We start from the raw sequence: 10,631 nt of genomic DNA, 5'->3' as shown, positions 1-10,631 counted from the left end.
AAGACTTTATACTTCACATGCGATATTATTGTGGACCTGCAATCTAATAATAATAATAATAATAATAATAATAATAATAATAATAATAATAATAATAATAATAATAATGATAATAATTCCCTGAAAAGGAATCTGGAAAAACTAGAGGCTGAAGTAGCTCCAGGACTCATGCAGAAGAGTGTGATCCTAAAAACGGCGCACATAGTAAGAAAAGGTGATGGACTCCTAAGGAGGCAGGATGCAACCCGGAACCCCACATTATAAATACCACCCAGTCGAATTGGAGGACTGTGATAGAGCCAAAAAAAAAAAAAATAATAATAATAATCATACGTGCAAATAGACCAGACTTGGCGTTGATTGACAAAATCAAGAAAGTATCACTTATTGATGTCGCAATGCCATGGGACACCAGAGTTGAAGAGAAAGAAAGGGAAAAAATGGATAAGTATCAAGGCCTGAAAATAGAAATAAGAAGGATATGGGAAATGCCAGTGGAAATTGCACCTATAATCATAGAAACACTAGGCACGGTCCCAAGATCCCTGAAAAGGAATTAGAAAAACTAGAGGCTGAAGTAGCTCCAGGACTCATTCAGAAGAGTGTGATGCTAGAAACGGCGCACATAGTAAGAAAAGTGATGGACTCCTAAGGAGGCAGGATGCAACCCGGAACCCCACACTATAAATACCACCCAGTCGAATTGGAGGACTGTGATAGACCAAAGAAAATAATAATAATAATAATAATAATAATAATAATAATAATAATATATAATATAATAATAATAATAAATAATAATAATAATCAATAATAATGTACTACTTACGTAGGCGAAACAACCTTGATGAAACGGTGATTACGAGGGGGGGCTAAGAAGAAAACTTCCACTGACCTGAAAGAAGAAAACTAAAACTATGCTAAAGGGTTAACGTGAGTCAGGAACTTGATAAAATCATTATTATATGAACAAAAACCTCCTACGAGTACAAAGAATAAAAAAGATGCAAAAGTTAGATAAAAATGTAACAAACAAGAACTTGTTTATGCTGTTTTCAGTCACATCTGTTCTGGAGGACTATTTCATAAATTCTCTCTGTTTTACGATACTTTTTGAAGTCATTAGTAGTTTTTAGTAGTATCAATAAATTGTAACATTGACAGGCGCATATATATATATATATATATATATATATATATATATATATTATATATAGAGAGAGAGGAGAGAGAGAGGAAGAGAGAGAGAGAAGAGAGATACACAAATCACATAGCTATATAAATGCACACACATACACACACACACACACACACACACACACACACACACACACACATATATATATATATATATATATATATATATATATATATATATATATTTCTATCCGCAAATTTAAGGAACGTTGGTCTGGCCATTGCTTTGGATGGGTGACCGCCCGGAAAAAGACAAACAGGTGAAGCCACACACACGCCCCTTGAACCTCCACGCACCAAATCATAGGGCCAGCACCCTCACCTCTTTAAAAAAAAGATAACACTGTCGAAAACCAGAATAGAAACTAGACAACACAACCACAACGTGACTTTAGATAATATAAGTATTACAATACGCCAATCCTCACGAATCACTAAGTAATTAAAAGTCACCAGCCCTCATTATAGCGATGTTGGGGAAATAAGTCTCTCGACGTCATTAATGACCGCGAGGAAATAAAAAAAACCTTATAACTCTGACTAATGATGTTGACGAATCAGGAGTAAATTCATCCACATCAATTACGACGATCTCGCTCATTATGTCCCGCCGAAAAAGAATTGCTCGGAATTGGGACGAATTGGGCGATGATGCTTTCCATACGGTTCGGTTTATTTTGGCAGTGAGTGCTGGTAGATGATATTAGAGGACAACCGTAAACAACTGCAAGCAGTATACAAACTACACATCCACATAAATTCGCATTTACACAAAAGCGTAAGACTCGAAACTTAAAACTGGTGGATATTTGTCAGCAAGCTAAACGCTACACACAAACACGCACACACACACAAGCAAGTGTATCAATATCTAGTTTATCTCAGCATGAAAGTGGCAGATATTAGTGACTCACGAATATAAACAATAAACTACACACAAACACACACTTACGCACAGACACATACACACACGTACGAAAGCGAAAAACACAAAACTTGAAAGCAGTAGTTGATTTCATCAGTGACTGGCAGATATCACTGAACAACTACGAACAGTATGCAAACTACACATGAATACACACTTGAAAGTGTAAACTACACATACACGCACGTGTAAAACTTCAAAACTAAAACCTAATGCCTACAACACCACGACATAAAAAAAAAAAATTCAAAAAGAATCTTTCTATTTTCCAGTTTGCAAAAATAACAGTCCATCCAAACCCGTTGCTCCATTTCGGGGTATCGAGAGAAGTCCATCATCGCCACACCAGCAGCTAGAACTTAACACATACGATGATTAATTCGTGTTTCCATAATCCTGCAGGCAGAGCTTGCCTTATCAATGCCCCGGGATAATCGAGGCCATTTATCCGCCCTAACAAAAGCCATTGACAGATCTTCGTCTTATTCTGGTCGTATTTCACCCGACGATTTATGGATTGCGTAAAATGAAAAAAAAAAAAAAATGCGTTGGTTTTTTTTTGTGTTTTTTGTTTTTTATTTTTTATTTTTAAATTTTTGAAAAAGGTGAACATCATCTTTCTTGATCACTACGGGATTCAGTTCCGGTAAGCACATTTTTTTTTGTAGAATTGATTTCTATTTCTTTCTGTCCTTGTGGGGTATGTCAAAATAACACAATTCTCAATTTCATGCCGTATATATATATATATATATATATATATATATATATATATATATATATATATATATATATATATATATATATATATATATATATATATATATATATATATATAATATATATATATATATACCACATCACCATATTTTATATAAAAACCATTAACCTGCAAATGTCGTTTAATATCCAATTCACGCTACTTCGGGGAATATCCCCGATAGGGAATATCATCACAGAAGGGTACCGATCGATCCATTTATCACTTACAATTCCCCTTCGGGTGATCATTCCCCATTGGGGATAATCGAAAAGTAGCGTGAATTGGGTATTAAATGATTTTGTAGAGAAAATGTATATATATATATATATATATATATATATATATATATATTATATATATATATATATATATATATGGAGAGAGAGAGAGAAGAGAGAGAGAGAGAGAGTGAGAGAGAGAGAGAGAGAATCGGGAATTAAAATCATTTTACCTCTATTGCCTTTATGACGAATTACTATAAAAAAAATATTTTAAAAAATAATAAGGGTATTAATGAGACAAATCCCCTGCTTATTGGATGGGATCAGTTTATTATTTAAAAAAATGATCAGGGCAGGATGTTGATGATACAGAATTTAAATAAATCCTTTCACAGTAACTTCAACAATAAAGATAGAAAGGCGAACATTGACCTTACCTCCACGCACCCTTAATTAAAGCTAATCACAGAATGAGGAGACCTTTAATAAGGAACTGCGCTATTATACCCCGAAGGCAGCTCAGGTGTGGGCGGACAGGTAATTAAAAGAGCGATCGAAGATGATGCAATGTTGTTCTTGCAACGAGTAGCGGGGATTAACTCTTATTCGTCCGCTTAATCAGCTGTCAGTTTCTTTCGGTAGGTTGTGAGGCTTTTGGGAAACTTTTTTTTTTTGGAAATATTTCGTGTGGGATATTGTTTGTATTTTCTTGCGAAAAGAAAGAGCGCTTTATTGTGGAATGAAACTAAACGCAAGTGGAGTAATAATCAGTTCAGGCAGATTGGCGCCTGAATCAATGTAGAATTGAGAATGCATTTCTGTATTTTATAGTGAGAGGAAATGTCAATTTATTGCAAAATTACACGAACTATTCATGTGCTTGGATTCAGCGTGTCCGTGTACAATACACTTAAGAGCGTTATCAATTTGCTCGATATATTAATGTGTTAATAATCTGTTGGAAAAAATTGTCATTGAATTAATGTGCTATATATACATTTATATATATAGTGTATATATATGTATATATATATATATATATATATATATATAATATGTATATATATATATATATATATATATATATATATAGTATATATATATATATATATATTTATATATATATCCATGCTATATAAATTCTTCTGTTAAAACATGATAAGTCTCAAGTATAAAAAGCCCATAAAAAACATTCTTGTTTTAATGGGCCTTTTATACTTGATATATATATATATATCCCTATATATATATATATATATCCTGTATATATATTTATATATATATATACCTATATATATATATAGAGAGAGAGGAGAGATGAGAGAGAGAGAGAGAGAGAGAGGGGGGGGGGGGGGGTGACATACCGCCGAGGAACAAGGAAGGAAAATCCTACACATATAAACACGAACATAAAATAAAAAAGAAAAAAAAAAAAAAAAGTGAAGCCTGACATGAATTAAACAATGCAACAACCGGGCAAAACGGAGGCAGCAGATAACGAAGCCCCTTCCTATCCCTTTCCCATTTCCCCTATTCCATCATCATTTTAACCCAGAGACTAAAAATAATCCACCAGAGATATTGCTCCGCCCTTTATCCTGCTCCTCCTACTGCAGGAGACGCAGTCGTGGGAAAAAGCAAAAAACCAGAGATAAGATAAACGAATAAAATGAATAAAATAAATCGGAGGGGACCTGCTATAGCCTAGCAGCTGGAATAGAAAGAAATTGAATTAATGTAAATCCATCAAAGGACCCGATTTTTTTATATTAAAAAATTAAAAAAATTCAATAAATTAAAAATAAAAATAGTATCCACCTAACATTAGCCCTCGCTTGGACCTTTTTTATCGGACGAAAAATCACTCGAATTCCCAGGTGATTAAAAAAAATGTAGTCGCCCTACAAATAGGAATTTATTGGGCGACTTGACTCATTAAAAACAACTTTCTAAATTCGAAAGGGGAAGAAGCAGGTACCCTTTCCGAGCCATTACGGGCTTCGACGACTTTTTGAAGAGGTCTGTTATGTTAGTTATTGCATATTCAATATCCGCTCTGGAAACTCTCTCTCTCTCTTCATTTTGTTTTTCTTCCTCAGGAGGCCAGGTCTACTTCTGCCTGTGAGGGGAGGGTTTATATATATATATATATATATATATATATATATATATATATATATATATATATATATATATATATATATATATATATAGTATATATATATATATATATATATATATATATATCTATATATATATATATATTATATAAATTTATATAAAAATTTATACTGAACTAAAGGAAAAACTCTCCATAATACATAGGAGATAAAGGCTCAGAGACTAAAAAAAAAATATACGTGAAATTAAAATACGTAAAACAATGAAAAAAAAGAGCCAATAAGTACTGACATCTCATTCATGAAACAAACTAAGTGATATAGGATTAAATTAAGTTTCATTATCACAAACAAACAAAATACAATAGTCAACAATTCCTTTCACACATAAGGAAAATAAACCTCAGATTTGAAAATTAAAGCAACTGACACGAGACCTTTTTCTTTATGTCAAAATCATCACAAATGCACAAAATGACAAAGCAACACCTTTAAACACCTAGTTTCTGTCAGCTGTTCAAAATACAGAGCGGTTTATGAGGGGTTTTTACGGGTCTCTCTATTTATATAAATTTAACCGAAATTCGAGAAAAATATTTGCAAGAATAATTAGCACAGAGAGAGAGAGAGAGAGAGAGAGAGAGAGAGAGAGAGAGAGAGAGAGAGAGAGAAAGCACCTCGAAATAAGGAAAACAAGGGTGGCCTCGTCCCTCCTGAATGTAATCAGTTCAAACAATTCACGTCAGTTGTATCCGGAAAGAAACTGCAATAAACCCATGAATATCTTCTTTTCCCATATCTTCCCCCTTTCGACTTTATTCCGCCGCTCTCTCTCTCTCTCTCTCTCTCTCTCTCTCTCTCTCTCTCTCTCTTAGCAATCCACGGGACAAATTCCCTCATTGGCTATTTTGCCTTCCTCAATATCCCGGGGATGTCAAACGGAGGAGCCACGCCCCCCCATCCCCTTGGCTTTTATTAATTAAAATCTCTTTTCTCACCCTTAATTCGCGGAGCGAAAACAATCCTGGACTTCGTTTTCGCGAGATGAACTCGGGGTTGAACTAAGGCTGCTTTTCGGTGCTTCAAGGACATAGGGAAGTTGGGGTTGGGGGTTTGGAGAGGGGGTTGGTAGAATGTGTTTGATGCTTGGTTTTCACTCAAGTCAGTCACAGAGACAGTCAGGAGACTTTTTTTTTTTTTATTAAATTAACTTTGACTGCTTGCTTGTTTGTTTGTTTATCAAATCCCAGCCAGAGTGAGTTTACCGTCATGCTTAATCATGCACGAAATAGGGAGAGGGTCAGCAAGTGGCTGAATTGGAGATTTCTCTTAGATGAGGGAAATCCTGAAATTAGATTAGACTGGTGGCCTTAGAGATGGAGGCCAGGTGAATTCCAAAGACTGAAAACACAAGGCTTAAATAACAGAATAAAAAGGTTTTATGTATTTGACTTATACATGCATTAAGCTGAAAATGTCCTTTTTTTGAAATATGCAATTCGCTCTACCTCGGAATTAATATTTTTCATATATTTAAAAATTTTGTAAATGGGATGATAAAAAAATATAAAAATAGAGCTAACAATAATAAAATAATATAATGATAAAACTAAAAATGAATAAATATAAATAAAATAATACTAATAGTAAAAATAATAATAATAAAGATAATAAATTCAAATAAAAATACTTAAAATAATACGAAATTAAATAAAAACCAAAAATATGAATAATCAAAACTAATATGGAAGATATAAATGATAAAAATAAAAATAATAATGAGAACAATAAAAAATAATCATAAACAGAAAACTAGGAATATCAATAAAAACAAAAATAAAAATAGAAGTAATATAAATAAAATAAAAATAAAATTAATAAAATTAATGATATAAATATAAAAATAAAAAAAATTATAAAAAATATTAAAAATAAAAATGAATATAATGCACATAAACAAATGATAAAAATAACAATAACATATAATGAAAATGAAATAATATAAAAATAAAAATAAATAAATAAATAAAAACAATAATAACAAGAATTAAAATAAAAAGTAAAAATAAAAATAAATTTAAAAAATAAAAAAATATATATAACTAATGAAATAATAAAACTAAATATAACTAACAAAATAATAATAATAAATTGAAATAAAAATATTTAAAACAAAAATATATTTAATAAAATATAAAGAATAAAATATAAAAAATATAAAACAAAAACAAAAATAAATAATAAAAATAAAAATGAAATGAAATTGATAACGATAATAAATAATAAAAAATAAATAAAAAAATAGTTAAAACAATGAAATAATAATTAATGAACAGAAAACTAAGAATAACGTAAATAAAAATTAAAATAAAATAAAAGTAATATAAATAAAGAAATAATTATATAAATGATAAAAATTTGAAAAAATGAAAATAATAATAAAATAATAATAATTAATGTATAATATTAAGAAAAAATAATAATAATAATAATATAATGATAATATCAAGAAAAACAAAAAAATTATTAAAAGTAATAAAAATAAAAATAATAAAATATTAGTAAAACTTTGATAATAAATGTTAAAATCACAAACAGAAAAATAAAAATAATAAAAATAAAATAAAAATATAAATACAATTAAAATAATAGTAATAATATAATTCAAAATAATAATGATAATAATTATAAAGATAAAAATTGTAAAATAATATTTAGGATCAAGAGAGAGAGAGAGAGAGAGAGAGAGAGAGAGAGAGAGAGAGAGAGAGAGAGAGAGAGAGAGAGAGAGAATTACTTTGATGACTATGATATCATATTTTATCTGTAAAAATTTAAATATAAATATATACACTGATCTTCACCTTGCATGTAAAAATAGCCTCCATGGACGCTCTACTAGCCTGTTTAAGTAGTGTCAAGGAATAGTCAGAATCCAGACTTCAAATAGAAATTAAACACTATAGAACTCTACGGTTTATACAACGAATGTTTAACTACAGCCTCTATTATATACTTTTCCTGGAATGTTAGAAATACATTCTAACTGAACCACTAGTAGACATTCTTTTACGAAATACGAAAGCAAATTAAAAGTGTCACCACTGTAAAACATTTTTAAAAATGCTGATGTCAAAAAAAGCAGAAAAAACCACTAATCCGATACCATGAAACAACAATCATTACCGAACACGACTGGAAATACCATTTAAAACGAGGTCAAATCACCGCAAGCGCAAGCAAAAATCATAATGACCCGTGTCCACAGCAGTCATCAAGCGATTAAGATCACGGCACTTCCAATAAAGTCCCTCGTTACTATGAAGGGCTCTCTAATGCCAGATCTGGCACCCTTGCCCCCGCTCCCACCCTCTTGGCCACCCCCTAAAAAAAAAAAAAATTCAGGGGAAAACATGGCAATAAAGGCAGCCTGAATAGCTTCATGCTCCGAATTCATTTCCTACCCGAAATCAAATATAATGAATTCACACAACCGAGCACAATTCGTGCGGTATCAGTTTCACCAGTGACACAGAGGGGAGGGGGCGCCATCATTTTCCACAACCCCCCTCCCCCCCTTCCTTTTTCGGCAGCGGTCATTACCCACATGAAATGACGCTTGTAAGTTATAGTAACGGTTTGGCACTTGTAAACAGGGAAGGGAGGATGGAGGAGGGAAGAGGAAGGGGGGTAGAGGGGGGTGGGGGGGAAGGGGAGGCCATATGACAGCCATTCGAGCTGTTTACGAGGCCATAACGACAGCGCATACGTATCTGGAACACACGTCATTACTATAACAGGTTTTGAGAGTTGCCATTAAATGGTTGCTGTGGATGGGGGTAGGATGCCGTGACGCAGGGCAAAGACGGGTTGCGATTTTGGGCAGTGTGGCATCACGGCTTTCGGGGGTTAGGGAAGGTGGTGGGGGGAGGGGAAGGGGGGGGGGTGGGGGGGGGTTAGATGCTGATTTCGGTTCATTGTTTCGATTGCAGGTATCAAAAAGGTACGGCATTCAAACCGATACGCTATTACACGGTCTCATAAAAGAGGAATTATTTTACGGAGCAGATCGCTAACCTAAGCCCCGTCTCTCTCTCTCTCTCTCTCTCTCTCTCTCTCTCTCTCTCTCTCTCTCTCTATATATATACCTATATATATATATATATATATATATATATATATATATATATGTATGTATATATATCATTATTACTTTATCTACCTATCCTTCTCAAAAGTCTTCTCTATCTATCTATCTATATATCTATCTATCCTCTCGAAATATTATTAGCTATCAATTCATCTGTCTACCCTTCCCAAAAAGATCTATCTAAATATCTAAATATCTATCTCATCTGAAGATCCGTTCAACCTACCCATTATCTACCCTCCCGATGCATCTCTCAATTGATCTATATACCCTCCCACCTATCTAAATATCTATGTGTCTATCAATAACACTGTGTCTATCTGTCTATCAATAGAACCAATCAATGGCAGCCCCACAGCCAAAATTGACGCCATCATCAGCTCACAAAGACGAAACTCTTTTCAGCCGCGGGAAAATCAACCGTGAAAATAGACCTTTTGGAAAAGCGCCGATATGTGTATGGGACATCGACCCCTACGGAACACTAACATCTCCCCCCCATCCTCGCCCCTAAAGAGTGAAAAAGACTCCCACGCCCCCTTTTTCAAGAGGAGAGGGAGAGAGAGAGAGAGGGGGGGGGGAGAGAAAAACTAAATTAACGCGGAAAATAGACGTAGGGGAAAAAAAAGGAATAAAAACAAGATAGGTGGGATTTCAAAATGACCTTTTCAGTTAGCCTTCACTCAAAATCAAATCAAGTCGAGTTTCCCTTTTTTAATAGAGACCGGTAAATCCTGAAAGGGTTGGCCCAAATGAAAGTGATTAAAGCGAATTAAACGGAGTGTAATGGAACGAAGCCCTCCATGTCTCTCTCTCTCTCTCTCTCTCTCTCTCTCTCTCTCTCCCTCCCTTTTTTCTCTCTTTCTTTTTTGTTGTTTCTTTCGTTCTTTGCCGTTTTATTAAGTTAGTATGTTTTCGCTTTTTTACATTCTGTTCATTCTAATTTTATTTCTCATTTCCTGTCACTTATTTTTCTATTTACGGTTTTATTTGTTCTGTTTATATGTTCTCAATTTACTTTTATCCTCCCCCTTTTTTCTTACTCTTTCGTTCTTGTTCCCTTATTCTGTTTTCGTATTTAATTCCTCTGTTTATTCAGCTCTATTGACTCAGTCTTTCATATATCTATTTTTAACCCCTCTTATTTTTTCCCATTTACATTTTTTACCTGTTCTGTTTACAAAGTCTTTTTTCCTTTCTTTTTCCCCCCTTGCTTCTTTGCTCTTTGATTAAATTTCCGTTGTTATTCTCTCTG

General features: G+C 33.0%; 1 protein-coding gene across 1 annotated transcript in view; it reads left to right on the top strand.

Annotated features, from left to right (window-relative positions):
* LOC135206038 (uncharacterized) overlaps window positions 1-10,631 on the top strand; it is a 332,904-nt gene that overhangs the window by 238,860 nt on the left and 83,413 nt on the right. The gene's annotated exons all lie outside the window — the stretch shown is intronic.

This window comes from Macrobrachium nipponense, chromosome 29 (assembly GCF_015104395.2).
Source record: "Macrobrachium nipponense isolate FS-2020 chromosome 29, ASM1510439v2, whole genome shotgun sequence".
NCBI lineage: Eukaryota > Metazoa > Arthropoda > Malacostraca > Decapoda > Palaemonidae > Macrobrachium > Macrobrachium nipponense.
The sequence above is the reverse complement of the archived record's forward strand: the minus strand, read 5'-3'. Positions and strand labels throughout refer to the sequence as shown.